Source organism: Mixophyes fleayi, chromosome 2 (genome assembly GCF_038048845.1).
Source record: "Mixophyes fleayi isolate aMixFle1 chromosome 2, aMixFle1.hap1, whole genome shotgun sequence".
Taxonomy (NCBI): domain Eukaryota; kingdom Metazoa; phylum Chordata; class Amphibia; order Anura; family Limnodynastidae; genus Mixophyes; species Mixophyes fleayi.
In genome coordinates, this window is record NC_134403.1 from 200,902,640 (window position 1) to 200,919,874 (window position 17,235).

A 17,235-nucleotide genomic window follows, 5' to 3' on the forward strand; every position below is an offset into this window, starting at 1 on the left:
ATCTTTGGAGCGAAAACAGACAAAAAACGAGAAATCCAACACTGACCATCAGGGAATATAACCCTGGATGCTGTCCCTATGCTAAAGAGGACTGGCCTTCACTATGTTTACTCCAATTGATGTCAGGGATTTTTATTGTGAGAAAGCATTTTCAGCGATTTCTACTATCACGTCTTTGGACTTTCAGCAATCCCATTGCCCTCTGCTCCGGGATCCCATGGTGTGGTCACCTGTCCAGATGTAGGCTGATATGTGGATCTGCTGTAGTTTAGAAGATTGAGACAAGAAGTTTTAAGTCTGCATGGGAAGTTTGCCTGAAAGCGTTGCAACCGAGTAAAGCAAAGAGAGAAGATGGAGGTAAAGTACGAGAGGAACTCTTTATCATCATCTGCCAAACTCATGTGCAATGGATCCTTAAGCAGTGATCAAGAAGGGTTAAATATCTTTAGATTAATGCTTGTGTTTTTAAGGAATTGCTTCAAGCTAACTTCATTTCTCATCCCGCATCCTTGAAGTTTGTCAAAACTTGAAAAAATCATTGGAGCACCCTTACATTTCTCTTCAGGCTTAGAAAAGGAAACATTTTAATGCAACCTGTTATCATTTGGCAAATTGTTCATGTGCAGTGACGCAATCTGCATCCCCTATTTTTGGCTGAAATTGCACTGGATGAGGATGGAAAAGTCAATAATTTTAGTTCGAGAAAAGATTTCCATTGACATTTTCTCTCATGACTTTGCAGATCCTCACATTCCTTTTGCAGCTTGAAGGGACAAATGTTTTAATAAAAGCTGGTAAACTTTCAGGAGACTGGCTACTTGAACTCTAGGAATAAGTCAACTAAATCCAATTCTCATGCCTAAACAGTTAAATGAAACACAACTTTTGCTTTTTCTTTGATATTACTGAAATGAACATTAATTAAATCTATAACAAGCAAACTGCTTCACTGGTTTTTCTGTAATGGTGCTGTGTATATAAACACATACAGCCATGACTTCTAATTTATACTCTTTGACGGTTTTTCACAATGTGTCCACGAAGTAGACAGTCTGAATAACCTTAAAATGTTTGGCCCGTACGGGGATTAAACCCGTGACCTTGGCGTTATTAGCACCACGCTCTAACCAGCTGAGCTAACCGGCCCATGTTTTACTATTGGTTACATGTTCTGCTGAGCAGGGTTTCATAGACATCATGGTGATCGCTAAGATACGTTCTCCAGTGAGTGAAAATCTCAAAAGGATCTTTGGAGCGAAAACAGACAAAAACGAGAAATCCAACACTGACCATCAGGGAATATAATCCTGGATGCAGTCCCTATGCTAAAGAGGACTGGCCTTCTCTATGTTTACTCCAATTGATGTCAGGGATTTTTATTGTGAGAAAGCATTTTCAGCGATTTCTACTATCACGTCTTTGGACTTTCAGCAATCCCATTGCCCTCTGCTCCGGGATCCCATGGTGTGGTCACCTGTCCAGATGTAGGCTGATATGTGGATCTGCTGTAGTTTAGAAGATTGAGACAAGAAGTTTTAAGTCTGCATGGGAAGTTTGCCTGAAAGCGTTGCAACCGAGTAAAGCAAAGAGAGAAGATGGAGGTAAAGTACGAGAGGAACTCTTTATCATCATCTGCCAAACTCATGTGCACTGGATCCTTAAGCAGTCATCAAGAAGGGTTAAATATCTTTAGATTAATGCTTGTGTTTTTAAGGAATTGCTTCAAGCTAACTTCATTTCTCATCCCGCATCCTTGAAGTTTGTCAAATCTTGTAAAAATCATTGGAGCACCCTTACATTTCTCTTCAGGCTTAGAAAAGGAAACATTTTAATGCAACCTGTTATCATTTGGCAAATTGTTCATGTGCAGTGACGCAATCTGCATCCCCTATTTTTGGCTGAAATTGCACTGGATGAGGATGGAAAAGTCAAGAATTTTAGTTCGAGAAAAGATTTCCATTGACATTTTCTCTCATGACTTTGCAGATCCTCACATTCCTTTTGCAGCTTGGAGGGACAAATGTTTTAATAAAAGCTGGTAAACTTTCAGGAGACTGGTTACTTGAACTCTAGGAATAAGTCAACTAAATCCAATTCTCATGCCTAAACAGTTAAATGAAACGCAACTTTTGCTTTTTCTTTGATATTACTGGAATGAACATTAGTTAAATCTATAACAAGCAAACTGCTTCACTGATTTTTCTGTAATGGTGCTGTGTATATAAGCACATAAAGCCATGACTTCTAATTTATACTCTTTGACGGTTTTTCACAATGTGTCCTTGAAGTAGACAGCGTTGCAACCGAGTAAAGCAAAGAGAGAAGATGGAGGTAAAGTACGAGAGGAACTCTTTATCATCATCTGCCAAACTCATGTGCACTGGATCCTTAAGCAGTCATCAAGAAGGGTTAAATATCTTTAGATTAATGCTTGTGTTTTTAAGGAATTGCTTCAAGCTAACTTCATTTCTCATCCCGCATCCTTGAAGTTTGTCAAAACTTGTAAAAATCATTGGAGCACCCTTACATTTCTCTTCAGGCTTAGAAAAGGAAACATTTTAATGCAACCTGTTATCATTTGGCAAATTGTTCATGTGCAGTGACGCAATCTGCATCCCCTATTTTTGGATGAAATTGCACTGGATGAGGATGGAAAAGTCAATAATTTTAGTTCGAGAAAAGATTTCCATTGACATTTTCTCTCATGACTTTGCAGATCCTCACATTCCTTTTGCAGCTTGAAGGGACAAATGTTTTAATAAAAGCTGGTAAACTTTCAGGAGACTGGCTACTTGAACTCTAGAAATAAGTAAACTAAATCCAATTCTCATGCCTAAACAGTTAAATGAAACGCAACTTTTGCTTTTTCTTTGATATTACTGGAATGAACATTAATTAAATCTATAACAAGCAAACTGCTTCACTGGTTTTTCTGTAATGGTGCTGTGTATATAAACACATACAGCCATGACTTCTAATTTATACTCTTTGACGGTTTTTCACAATGTGTCCTTGAAGTAGACAGTCTGAATAACCTTAAAATTTTTGGCCCGTACGGGGATCGAACCCGTGACCTTGGTGTTATTAGCACCACGCTCTAACCAGCTGAGCTAACCGGCCCATGTTTTACTATTGGTTACATGTTCTGCTGAGCAGGGTTTCATAGACATCATGGTGATCGCTAAGATATGTTCTCCAGTGAGTGAAAATCTCAAAAGGATCTTTGGAGCGTAAACAGACAAAAACGAGAAATCCAACACTGACCATCAGGGAATATAACCCTGGATGCTTTCCCTATGCTAAAGAGGACTGGCCTTCACTATGTTTACTCCATTTGATGTCAGGGATTTTTATTGTGAGAAAGCATTTTCAGCGATTTCTACTATCACGTCTTTGGACTTTCAGAAATCCCATTGCCCTCTGCTCCGGGATCCCATGGTGTGGTCACCTGTCCAGATGTAGGCTGATATGTGGATCTGCTGTAGTTTAGAAGATTGAGACAAGAAGTTTTAAGTCTGCATGGGAAGTTTGCCTGAAAGCGTTGCAACCGAGTAAAGCAAAGAGAGAAGATGGAGGTAAAGTACGAGAGGAACTCTTTATCATCATCTGCCAAACTCATGTGCAATGGATCCTTAAGCAGTGATCAAGAAGGGTTAAATATCTTTAGATTAATGCTTGTGTTTTTAAGGAATTGCTTCAAGCTAACTTCATTTCTCATCCCGCATCCTTGAAGTTTGTCAAAACTTGTAAAAATCATTGGAGCACCCTTACATTTCTCTTCAGGCTTAGAAAAGGAAACATTTTAATGCAACCTGTTATCATTTGGCAAATTGTTCATGTGCAGTGACGCAATCTGCATCCCCTATTTTTGGCTGAAATTGCACTGGATGAGGATGGAAAAGTCAATAATTTTAGTTCGAGAAAAGATTTCCATTGACATTTTCTCTCATGACTTTGCAGATCCTCACATTCCTTTTGCAGCTTGAAGGGACAAATGTTTTAATAAAAGCTGGTAAACTTTCAGGAGACTGGCTACTTGAACTCTAGGAATAAGTCAACTAAATCCAATTCTCATGCCTAAACAGTTAAATGAAACGCAACTTTTGCTTTTTCTTTGATATTACTGGAATGAACATTAATTAAATCTATAACAAGCAAACTGCTTCACTGGTTTTTCTGTAATGGTGCTGTGTATATAAACACATACAGCCATGACTTCTAATTTATACTCTTTGACGGTTTTTCACAATGTGTCCACGAAGTAGACAGTCTGAATAACCTTAAAATTTTTGGCCCGTACGGGGATTGAACCCGTGACCTTGGCGTTATTAGCACCACGCTCTAACCAGCTGAGCTAACCGGCCCATGTTTTACTATTGGTTACATGTTCTGCTAAGCAGGGTTTCATAGACATCATGGTGATCGCTAAGATACGTTCTCCAGTGAGTGAAAATCTCAAAAGGATCTTTGGAGCGAAAACAGACAAAAACGAGAAATCCAACACTGACCATCAGGGAATATAACCCTGGATGCTGTCCCTATGCTAAAGAGGACTGGCCTTCACTATGTTTACTCCAATTGATGTCAGGGATTTTTATTGTATGAAAGCATTTTCAGCGATTTCTACTATCACGTCTTTGGACTTTCAGCAATCCCATTGCCCTCTGCTCTGGGATCCCATGGTGTGGTCACCTGTCCAGATGTAGGCTGATATGTGGATCTGCTGTAGTTTAGAAGATTGAGACAAGAAGTTTTAAGTCTGCATGGGAAGTTTGCCTGAAAGCGTTGCAACCGAGTAAAGCAAAGAGAGAAGATGGAGGTAAAGTACGAGAGGAACTCTTTATCATCATCTGCCAAACTCATGTGCACTGGATCCTTAAGCAGTGATCAAGAAGGGTTAAATATCTTTAGATTAATGCTTGTGTTTTTAAGGAATTGCTTCAAGCTAACTTCATTTCTCATCCCGCATTCTTGAAGTTTGTCAAAACTTGTAAAAATCATTGGAGCACCCTTACATTTCTCTTCAGGCTTAGAAAAGGAAACATTTTAATGCAACCTGTTATCATTTGGCAAATTGTTCATGTGCAGTGACGCAATCTGCATCCCCTATTTTTGGCTGAAATTGCACTGGATGAGGATGGAAAAGTCAAGAATTTTAGTTCGAGAAAAGATTTCCATTGACATTTTCTCTCATGACTTTGCAGATCCTCACATTCCTTTTGCAGCTTGAAGGGACAAATGTTTTAATAAAAGCTGGTAAACTTTCAGGATACTGGCTACTTGAACTCTAGGAATAAGTCAACTAAATCCAATTCTCATGCCTAAACAGTTAAGTGAAACGCAACTTTTGCTTTTTCTTTGATATAACTGGAATGAACATTAGTTAAATCTATAACAAGCAAACTGCTTCACTGGTTTTTCTGTAATGGTGCTGTGTATATAAACACATACAGCCATGACTTCTAATTTATACTCTTTGATGGTTTTTCACAATGTGTCCACGAAGTAGACAGTCTGAATAACCTTAAAATTTTTGGCCCGTACGGGGATCGAACCCGCGACATTGACGTTATTAGCACAACGCTCTAACCAGCTGAGCTAACCTGCCCATGTTTTACTATTGGTTACATGTTCTGCTGAGCAGGGTTTCATACACATCATGGTGATCGCTAAGATATGTTCTCCAGTGAGTGAAAATCTCAAAAGGATCTTTGGAGCGTAAACAGACAAAAACGAGAAATCCAACACTGACCATCAGGGAATATAACCCTGGATGCTGTCCCTATGCTAAAGAGGACTGGCCTTCACTATGTTTACTCCAATTGATGTCAGGGATTTTTTTTGTATGAAAGCATTTTCAGCGATTTTTACTATCACGTCTTTGGACTTTCAGCAATCCCATTGCCCTCTGCTCTGGGATCCCATGGTGTGGTCACCTGTCCAGATGTAGGCTGATATGTGGATCTGCTGTAGTTTAGAAGATTGAGACAAGAAGTTTTAAGTCTGCATGGGAAGTTTGCCTGAAAGCGTTGCAACCGAGTAAAGCAAAGAGAGAAGATGGAGGTAAAGTACGAGAGGAACTCTTTATCATCATCTGCCAAACTCATGTGCACTGGATCCTTAAGCAGTCATCAAGAAGGGTTAAATATCTTTAGATTAATGCTTGTGTTTTTAAGGAATTGCTTCAAGCTAACTTCATTTCTCATCCCGCATCCTTGAAGTTTGTCAAAACTTGTAAAAATCATTGGAGCACCCTTACATTTCTCTTCAGGCTTAGAAAAGGAAACATTTTAATGCAACCTGTTATCATTTGGCAAATTTTTCATGTGCAGTGACGCAATCTGCATCCCCTATTTTTGGCTGAAATTGCACTGGATGAGGATGGAAAAGTCAAGAATTTTAGTTCGAGAAAAGATTTCCATTGACATTTTCTCTCATGACTTTGCAGATCCTCACATTCCTTTTGCAGCTTGAAGGGACAAATGTTTTAATAAAAGCTGGTAAACTTTCAGGAGACTGGTTACTTGAACTCTAGGAATAAGTCAACTAAATCCAATTCTCATGCCTAAACAGTTAAATGAAACGCAACTTTTGCTTTTTCTTTGATATTACTGGAATGAACATTAATTAAATCTATAACAAGCAAACTGCTTCACTGGTTTTTCTGTAATGGTGCTGTGTATATAAACACATACTGCCATGACTTCTAATTTATACTCTTTGACGGTTTTTCACAATGTGTCCACGAAGTAGACAGTCTGAATAACCTTAAAATTTTTGGCCCGTACGGGGATCGAACCCGTGACCTTGGTGTTATTAGCACCACGCTCTAACCAGCTGAGCTAACCGGCCCATGTTTTACTATTGGTTACATGTTCTGCTGAGCAGGGTTTCATACACATCATGGTGATCGCTAAGATATGTTCTCCAGTGAGTGAAAATCTCAAAAGGATCTTTGGAGCGTAAACAGACAAAAACGAGAAATCCAACACTGACCATCAGGGAATATAACCCTGGATGCTTTCCCTATGCTAAAGAGGACTGGCCTTCACTATGTTTACTCCATTTGATGTCAGGGATTTTTATTGTGAGAAAGCATTTTTTAGCGATTTCTACTATCACGTCTTTGGACTTTCAGCAATCCCATTGCCCTCTTCTCCGGGATCCCATGGTGTGGTCACCTGTCCAGATGTAGGCTGATATGTGGATCTGCTGTAGTTTAGAAGATTGAGACAAGAAGTTTTAAGTCTACAAAGACGTGATGGGAAGTTTGCCTGAAAGCGTTGCAACCGAGTAAAGCAAAGAGAGAAGATGGAGGTAAAGTACGAGAGGAACTCTTTATCATCATCTGCCAAACTCATGTGCAATGGATCCTTAAGCAGTGATCAAGAAGGGTTAAATATCTTTAGATTAATGCTTGTGTTTTTAAGGAATTGCTTCAAGCTAACTTCATTTCTCATCCCGCATCCTTGAAGTTTGTCAAAACTTGTAAAAATCATTGGAGCACCCTTACATTTCTCTTCAGGCTTAGAAAAGGAAACATTTTAATGCAACCTGTTATCATTTGGCAAATTGTTCATGTGCAGTGACGCAATCTGCATCCCCTATTTTTGGCTGAAATTGCACTGGATGAGGATGGAAAAGTCAATAATTTTAGTTCGAGAAAAGATTTCCATTGACATTTTCTCTCATGACTTTGCAGATCCTCACATTCCTTTTGCAGCTTGAAGGGACAAATGTTTTAATAAAAGCTGGTAAACTTTCAGGAGACTACTGTAGTTTAGAAGATTGAGACAAGAAATTTTAAGTCTGCATGGGAAGTTTGCCTGAAAGCGTTGCAACCGAGTAAAGCAAAGAGAGAAGATGGAGGTAAAGTACGAGAGGAACTCTTTATCAGCATCTGCCAAACTCATGTGCACTGGATCCTTAAGCAGTCATCAAGAAGGGTTAAATATCTTTAGATTAATGCTTGTGTTTTTAAGGAATTGCTTCAAGCTAACTTCATTTCTCATCCCGCATCCTTGAAGTTTGTCAAAACTTGTAAAAATCATTGGAGCACCCTTACATTTCACTTCAGGCTTAGAAAAGGAAACATTTTAATGCAACCTGTTATCATTTGGCAAATTGTTCATGTGCAGTGACGCAATCTGCATCCCCTATTTTTGGCTGAAATTGCACTGGGTGAGGATGGAAAAGTCAAGAATTTTAGTTCGAGAAAAGATTTCCATTGACATTTTCTCTCATGACTTTGCAGATCCTCACATTCCTTTTGCAGCTTGAAGGGACAAATGTTTTAATAAAAGCTGGTAAACTTTCAGACTGCTAACTTGAACTCTAGGAATAAGTCAACTAAATCCAATTCTCATGCATAAACAGTTAAGTGAAACGCAACTTTTGCTTTTTCTTTGATATTACTGCAATGAACATTAATTAAATCTATAACAAGCAAACTGCTTCACTGGTTTTTCTGTAATGGTGCTGTGTATATAAACACATACTGCCATGACTTCTAATTTATACTCTTTGACGGTTTTTCACAATGTGTCCACGAAGTAGACAGTCTGAATAACCTTAAAATTTTTGGCCCGTACGGGGATCGAACCCGTGACCTTGGTGTTATTAGCACCACGCTCTAACCAGCTGAGCTAACCGGCCCATGTTTTACTATTGGTTACATGTTCTGCTGAGCAGGGTTTCATACACATCATGGTGATCGCTAAGATATGTTCTCCAGTGAGTGAAAATCTCAAAAGGATCTTTGGAGCGTAAACAGACAAAAACGAGAAATCCAACACTGACCATCAGGGAATATAACCCTGGATGCTTTCCCTATGCTAAAGAGGACTGGCCTTCACTATGTTTACTCCATTTGATGTCAGGGATTTTTATTGTGAGAAAGCATTTTTTAGCGATTTCTACTATCACGTCTTTGGACTTTCAGCAATCCCATTGCCCTCTTCTCCGGGATCCCATGGTGTGGTCACCTGTCCAGATGTAGGCTGATATGTGGATCTGCTGTAGTTTAGAAGATTGAGACAAGAAGTTTTAAGTCTACAAAGACGTGATGGGAAGTTTGCCTGAAAGCGTTGCAACCGAGTAAAGCAAAGAGAGAAGATGGAGGTAAAGTACGAGAGGAACTCTTTATCATCATCTGCCAAACTCATGTGCAATGGATCCTTAAGCAGTGATCAAGAAGGGTTAAATATCTTTAGATTAATGCTTGTGTTTTTAAGGAATTGCTTCAAGCTAACTTCATTTCTCATCCCGCATCCTTGAAGTTTGTCAAAACTTGTAAAAATCATTGGAGCACCCTTACATTTCTCTTCAGGCTTAGAAAAGGAAACATTTTAATGCAACCTGTTATCATTTGGCAAATTGTTCATGTGCAGTGACGCAATCTGCATCCCCTATTTTTGGCTGAAATTGCACTGGATGAGGATGGAAAAGTCAATAATTTTAGTTCGAGAAAAGATTTCCATTGACATTTTCTCTCATGACTTTGCAGATCCTCACATTCCTTTTGCAGCTTGAAGGGACAAATGTTTTAATAAAAGCTGGTAAACTTTCAGGAGACTACTGTAGTTTAGAAGATTGAGACAAGAAATTTTAAGTCTGCATGGGAAGTTTGCCTGAAAGCGTTGCAACCGAGTAAAGCAAAGAGAGAAGATGGAGGTAAAGTACGAGAGGAACTCTTTATCAGCATCTGCCAAACTCATGTGCACTGGATCCTTAAGCAGTCATCAAGAAGGGTTAAATATCTTTAGATTAATGCTTGTGTTTTTAAGGAATTGCTTCAAGCTAACTTCATTTCTCATCCCGCATCCTTGAAGTTTGTCAAAACTTGTAAAAATCATTGGAGCACCCTTACATTTCACTTCAGGCTTAGAAAAGGAAACATTTTAATGCAACCTGTTATCATTTGGCAAACTGTTCATGTGCAGTGATGCAATCTGCATCCCCTATTTTTGGCTGAAATTGCACTGGATGAGGATGGAAAAGTCAAGAATTTTAGTTTGAGAAAAGATTTCCATTGACATTTTCTCTCATGACTTTGCAGATCCTCACATTCCTTTTCCAGCTTGAAGGGAGAAATGTTTTAATAAAAGCTGGTAAACTTTCAGGAGACTGGCTACTTGAACTCTAGGAATAAGTCAACTAAATCCAATTCTCATGCCTAAACAGTTAAGTGAAACGCAACTTTTGCTTTTTCTTTGATATTACTGGAATGAACATTAGTTAAATCTATAACAAGCAGACAAGCAAACTGCTTCACTGGTTTTTCTCTAATGGTGCTGTGTATATAAACACATACAGCCATGACTTCTAATTTATACTCTTTGACGGTTTTTCACAATGTGTCCACGAAGTAGACAGTCTGAATAACCTTAAAATGCTTGGTCTGTATGGGGATCGAACCCACAACCTTGGCAGTATTAGCACCATGCTCTAACCAGCTGAGCTAACCGGCCCATGTTTTACTATTGGTTACATGTTCTGCTGAGCAGGGTTTCATACACATCATGGTGATCGCTAAGATATGTTCTCCAGTGAGTGAAAATCTCAAAAGGATCTTTGGAGCGTAAACTGACAAAAACGAGAAATCCAACACTGACCATCAGGGAATATAACCCTGCATGCTGTCCCTATGCTAAAGAGGACTGGTCTTCACTATGTTTATTCCAATTGATGTCAGGGATTTTAATTGTGAGAAAGCATTTTCAGCGATTTCTACTATCACGTCTTTGGACTTTCAGCAATCCCATTGCCCTCTGCTCCGGGATCCCATGGTGTGGTCACCTGTCCAGATGTAGGCTGATATGTGGATCTGCTGTAGTTTAGAAGATTGAGACAAGAAATTTTAAGTCTGCATGGGAAGTTTGCCTGAAAGCGTTGCAACCGAGTAAAGCAAAGAGAGAAGATGGAGGTAAAGTACGAGAGGAACTCTTTATCATCATCTGCCAAACTCATGTGCACTGGATCCTTAAGCAGTGATCAAGAAGGGTTAAATATCTTTAGATTAATGCTTGTGTTTTTAAGGAATTGCTTCAAGCTAACTTCATTTCTCATCCCGCATCCTTGAAGTTTGTCAAAACTTGTAAAAATCATTGGAGCACCCTTACATTTCTCTTCAGGCTTAGAAAAGGAAACATTTTAATGCAACCTGTTATCATTTGGCAAATTGTTCATGTGCAGTGACGCAATCTGCATCCCCTATTTTTGGCTGAAATTGCACTGGGTGAGGATGGAAAAGTCAAGAATTTTAGTTCGAGAAAAGATTTCCATTGACATTTTCTCTCATGACTTTGCAGATCCTCACATTCCTTTTGCAGCTTGAAGGGACAAATGTTTTAATAAAAGCTGGTAAACTTTCAGGAGACTACTGTAGTTTAGAAGATTGAGACAAGAAATTTTAAGTCTGCATGGGAAGTTTGCCTGAAAGCGTTGCAACCGAGTAAAGCAAAGAGAGAAGATGGAGGTAAAGTACGAGAGGAACTCTTTATCAGCATCTGCCAAACTCATGTGCACTGGATCCTTAAGCAGTCATCAAGAAGGGTTAAATATCTTTAGATTAATGCTTGTGTTTTTAAGGAATTGCTTCAAGCTAACTTCATTTCTCATCCCGCATCCTTGAAGTTTGTCAAAACTTGTAAAAATCATTGGAGCACCCTTACATTTCACTTCAGGCTTAGAAAAGGAAACATTTTAATGCAACCTGTTATCATTTGGCAAACTGTTCATGTGCAGTGATGCAATCTGCATCCCCTATTTTTGGCTGAAATTGCACTGGATGAGGATGGAAAAGTCAAGAATTTTAGTTTGAGAAAAGATTTCCATTGACATTTTCTCTCATGACTTTGCAGATCCTCACATTCCTTTTCCAGCTTGAAGGGAGAAATGTTTTAATAAAAGCTGGTAAACTTTCAGGAGACTGGCTACTTGAACTCTAGGAATAAGTCAACTAAATCCAATTCTCATGCCTAAACAGTTAAGTGAAACGCAACTTTTGCTTTTTCTTTGATATTACTGGAATGAACATTAGTTAAATCTATAACAAGCAGACAAGCAAACTGCTTCACTGGTTTTTCTCTAATGGTGCTGTGTATATAAACACATACAGCCATGACTTCTAATTTATACTCTTTGACGGTTTTTCACAATGTGTCCACGAAGTAGACAGTCTGAATAACCTTAAAATGCTTGGTCTGTATGGGGATTGAACCCACGACCTTTGCAGTATTAGCACCATGCTCTAACCAGCTGAGCTAACCGGCCCATGTTTTACTATTGGTTACATGTTCTGCTGAGCAGGGTTTCATACACATCATGGTGATCGCTAAGATATGTTCTCCAGTGAGTGAAAATCTCAAAAGGATCTTTGGAGCGTAAACTGACAAAAACGAGAAATCCAACACTGACCATCAGGGAATATAACCCTGCATGCTGTCCCTATGCTAAAGAGGACTGGTCTTCACTATGTTTATTCCAATTGATGTCAGGGATTTTAATTGTGAGAAAGCATTTTCAGCGATTTCTACTATCACGTCTTTGGACTTTCAGCAATCCCATTGCCCTCTGCTCCGGGATCCCATGGTGTGGTCACCTGTCCAGATGTAGGCTGATATGTGGATCTGCTGTAGTTTAGAAGATTGAGACAAGAAATTTTAAGTCTGCATGGGAAGTTTGCCTGAAAGCGTTGCAACCGAGTAAAGCAAAGAGAGAAGATGGAGGTAAAGTACGAGAGGAACTCTTTATCATCATCTGCCAAACTCATGTGCACTGGATCCTTAAGCAGTCATCAAGAAGGGTTAAATATCTTTAGATTAATGCTTGTGTTTTTAAGGAATTGCTTCAAGCTAACTTCATTTCTCATCCCGCATCCTTGAAGTTTGTCAAAACTTGTAAAAATCATTGGAGCACCCTTACATTTCTCTTCAGGCTTAGAAAAGGAAACATTTTAATGCAACCTGTTATCATTTGGCAAATTGTTCATGTGCAGTGACGCAATCTGCATCCCCTATTTTTGGCTGAAATTGCACTGGGTGAGGATGGAAAAGTCAAGAATTTTAGTTCGAGAAAAGATTTCCATTGACATTTTCTCTCATGACTTTGCAGATCCTCACATTCCTTTTGCAGCTTGAAGGGACAAATGTTTTAATAAAAGCTGGTAAACTTTCAGACTGCTAACTTGAACTCTAGGAATAAGTCAACTAAATCCAATTCTCATGCATAAACAGTTAAGTGAAACGCAACTTTTGCTTTTTCTTTGATATTACTGCAATGAACATTAGTTAAATCTATAACAAGCAAACTGCTTCACTGGTTTTTCTGTAATGGTGCTGTGTATATAAACACATACAGCCATGACTTCTAATTTATACTCTTTGATGGTTTTTCACAATGTGTCCACGAAGTAGACAGTCTGAATAATGTTAAAATTTTTGGCCCGTATGGGGATTGAACATGCGACCTTGGCGTTATTAGCACCACGCTAATAACCAGCCTATGTTTTACTATTGGTTACAAGTTCTGCTGAGCAGGGTTTCATACACATCATGGTGATCGCTAAGATATGTTCTTCAGTGAGTGAAAATCTGAAAAGGATCTTTGGAGCGTAAACAGACAAAAACGAGAAATCCAACACTGACCATCAGGGAATATAACCCTGGATGCTATCCCTATGCTAAAGAGGACTGGCCTTCACTATGTTTACTCCATTTGATGTCATGGATTTTTATTGTGAGAAAGCATTTTCAGCGATTTCTACTATCACGTCTTTGGACTTTCAGCAATCCCATTGCCCTCTGCTCCGGGATCCCATGGTGTGGTCACCTGTCCAGATGTAGGCTAATATGTGGATCTGCTGTAGTTTAGAAGATTGAGACAAGAAGTTTTAAGTCTGCATGGGAAGTTTGCCTGAAAGCGTTGCAACCGAGTAAAGCAAAGAGAGAAGATGGAGGTAAAGTACGAGAGGAACTCTTTATCATCATCTGCCAAACTAATGTGCACTGGATCCTTAAGCAGTCATCAAGAAGGGTTAAATATCTTTAGATTAATGCTTGTGTTTTTAAGGAATTGCTTCAAGCTAACTTCATTTCTCATCCCGCATCCTTGAAGTTTGTCAAAACTTGTAAAAATCATTGGAGCACCCTTACATTTCTCTTCAGGCTTAGAAAAGGAAACATTTTAATGCAACCTGTTATCATTTGGCAAATTGTTCATGTGCAGTGACGCAATCTGCATCCCCTATTTTTGGCTGAAATTGCACTGGATGAGGATGGAAAAGTCAAGAATTTTAGTTCGAGAAAAGATTTCCATTGACATTTTTCTCTCATGACTTTGCAGATCCTCACATTCCTTTTGCAGCTTGAAGGGACAAATGTTTTAATAAAAGCTGGTAAACTTTCAGGAGACTGGCTACTTGAACTCTAGGAATAAGTCAACTAAATATAATTCTCATGCCTAAACAGTTAAGTGAAACGCAACTTTTGCTGTTTCTTTGATATTACTGGAATGAACATTAGTTAAATCTACAACAAGCAGACAAGCAAACTGCTTCACTGGTTTTTCTGTAATGGTGCTGTGTATATAAACACATACAGCCATGACTTCTAATTTATACTCTTTGACGGTTTTTCACAATGTGTCCACGAAGTAGACAGTCTGAATAACCTTAAAATGTTTGGCTTGTACGGGGATCGAACCCGCGACCTTGGCGTTATTAGCACCATGCTCTAACCAGCTGAGCTAACCAGCCCATGTTTTACTATTGGTTACATGTTCTGCTGAGCAGGGTTTCATACACCTCATGGTGATCGCTAAGATATGTTCTCCAGTGAGTGAAAATCTGAAAAGGATCTTTGGAGCGTAAACAGACAAAAACGAGAAATCCAACACTGACCATCAGGGAATATAACCCTGGATGCTGTCCCTATGCTAAAGAGGACTGGCCTTCACTATGTTTACTCCATTTGATGTCATGGATTTTTATTGTGAGAAAGCATTTTCAGCGATTTCTACTATCACGTCTTTGGACTTTCAGCAATCCCATTGCCCTCTGCTCCGGGATCCCATGGTGTGGTCACCTGTCCAGATGTAGGCTGATATGTGGATCTTCTGTAGTTTAGAAGATTGAGACAAGAAGTTTTAAGTCTGCATGGGAAGTTTGCCTGAAAGCGTTGCAACCCAGTAAAGCAAAGAGAGAAGATGGAGGTAAAGTACGAGAGGAACTCTTTATCATCATCTGCCAAACTCATGTGCACTGGATCCTTAAGCAGTCATCAAGAAGGGTTAAATATCTTTAGATTAATGCTTGTGTTTTTAAGGAATTGCTTCAAGCTAACTTCATTTCTCATCCCGCATCCTTGAAGTTTGTCAAAACTTGTAAAAATCATTGGAGCACCCTTACATTTCTCTTCAGGCTTAGAAAAGGAAACATTTTAATGCAACCTGTTATCATTTGGCAAATTGTTCATGTGCAGTGACGCAATTTGCATCCCCTATTTTTGGTTGAAATTGCACTGGATGAGGATTGAAAAGTCAAGAATTTTAGTTCGAGAAAAGATTTCCATTGACATTTTCTCTCATGACTTTGCAGATCCTCACATTCCTTTTGCAGCTTGAAGGGACAAATGTTTTAATAAAAGCTGGTAAACTTTCAGGATACTGGGTACTTGAACTCTAGGAATAAGTCAACTAAATCCAATTCTCATGCCTAAACAGTTAAGTGAAACGCAACTTTTGCTTTTTCTTTGATATTACTGGAATGAACATTAGTTAAATCTATAACAAGCAAACTGCTTCACTGGTTTTTCTGACTTCTAATTTATACTCTTTGACGGTTTTTCACAATGTGTCCACGAAGTAGACAGTCTGAATAACCTTAAAATTTTTGGCCTGTACGGGGATCGAACCCGTGACCTTGGTGTTATTAGCACCATGCTCTAAGCAGCTGTGCTAACCATGCTTTACTATTGGTTACATGTTCTGCTGAGCAGGGTTTCATACACATCATGGTGATCGCTAAGATACGTTCTCCAGTGAGTGAAAATCTCGAAAGGATCTTTGGAGCGTAAACAGACAAAAATGAGAAATCCAACACTGACCATCAGGGAATATAACCCTGGATGCTGTCCCTATGCTAAAGAGGACTGGCCTTCACTATGTTTACTCCATTTGATGTCAGGGATTTTTATTGTGAGAAAGCATTTTCAGCGATTTCTACTATCACGTCTTTGGACTTTCAGCAATCCCATTGCCCTCTGCTCCGGGATCCCATGGTGTGGTCACCTGTCTAGATGTAGGCTGATATGTGGATCTGCTGTAGTTTAGAAGATTGAGACAAGAAGTTTTAAGTCTGCATGGGAAGTTTGCCTGAAAGCGTTGCAACCGAGTAAAGCAAAGAGAGAAGATGGAGGTAAAGTACGAGAGGAACTCTTTATCAGCATCTGCCAAACTCATGTGCACTGGATCCTTAAGCAGTCATCAAGAAGGGTTAAATATCTTTAGATTAATGCTTGTGTTTTTAAGGAATTGCTTCAAGCTAACTTCATTTCTCATCCCGCATCCTTGAAGTTTGTCAAAACTTGTAAAAATCATTGGAGCACCCTTACATTTCTCTTCAGGCTTAGAAAAGGAAACATTTTAATGCAACCTGTTATCATTTGGCAAATTGTTCATGTGCAGTGATGCAATCTGCATCCCCTATTTTTGGCTGAAATTGCACTGGATGAGGATGGAAAAGTCAAGAATTTTAGTTTGAGAAAAGATTTCCATTGACATTTTCTCTCATGACTTTGCAGTTCCTCACATTCCTTTTCCAGCTTGAAGGGAGAAATGTTTTAATAAAAGCTGGTAAACTTTCAGGAGACTGGCTACTTGAACTCTAGGAATAAGTCAACTAAATCCAATTCTCATGCCTAAACAGTTAAGTGAAACGCAACTTTTGCTTTTTCTTTGATATTACTGGAATGAACATTAGTTAAATCTATAACAAGCAGACAAGCAAACTGCTTCACTGGTTTTTCTCTAATGGTGCTGTGTATATAAACACATACAGCCATGACTTCTAATTTATACTCTTTGACGTTTTTTCACAATGTGTCCACGAAGTAGACAGTCTGAATAACCTTAAAATGCTTGGTCTGTATGGGGATCGAACCCACGACCTTGGCAGTATTAGCACCATGCTCTAACCAGCTGAGCTAACCGGCCCATGTTTTACTATTGATTACATGT

At 39.0% G+C, this 17,235-nt stretch overlaps 6 non-coding genes across 6 annotated transcripts; all 6 read right to left on the reverse strand.

Moving 5' to 3' along the window:
* Positions 1–1,072: 1,072 nt before the first annotated feature.
* On the reverse strand, positions 1,073–1,146 carry TRNAI-AAU (transfer RNA isoleucine (anticodon AAU)). Its single transcript has one exon. It is a non-coding gene; the product is annotated as a tRNA-Ile (tRNA).
* A 1,900-nt stretch (positions 1,147–3,046) lies between these two features.
* Positions 3,047–3,120, reverse strand: TRNAI-AAU (transfer RNA isoleucine (anticodon AAU)). The gene has a single exon. It is a non-coding gene; the product is annotated as a tRNA-Ile (tRNA).
* A 1,170-nt stretch (positions 3,121–4,290) lies between these two features.
* TRNAI-AAU (transfer RNA isoleucine (anticodon AAU)) lies at positions 4,291–4,364 on the reverse strand. The gene has a single exon. It is a non-coding gene; the product is annotated as a tRNA-Ile (tRNA).
* A 2,414-nt stretch (positions 4,365–6,778) lies between these two features.
* On the reverse strand, positions 6,779–6,852 carry TRNAI-AAU (transfer RNA isoleucine (anticodon AAU)). Its single transcript has one exon. It is a non-coding gene; the product is annotated as a tRNA-Ile (tRNA).
* A 1,729-nt stretch (positions 6,853–8,581) lies between these two features.
* Positions 8,582–8,655, reverse strand: TRNAI-AAU (transfer RNA isoleucine (anticodon AAU)). Its single transcript has one exon. It is a non-coding gene; the product is annotated as a tRNA-Ile (tRNA).
* Positions 8,656–14,681: 6,026 nt separating this feature from the next.
* On the reverse strand, positions 14,682–14,755 carry TRNAI-AAU (transfer RNA isoleucine (anticodon AAU)). The gene has a single exon. It is a non-coding gene; the product is annotated as a tRNA-Ile (tRNA).
* Between the last annotated feature and the right edge of the window lie 2,480 nt (positions 14,756–17,235).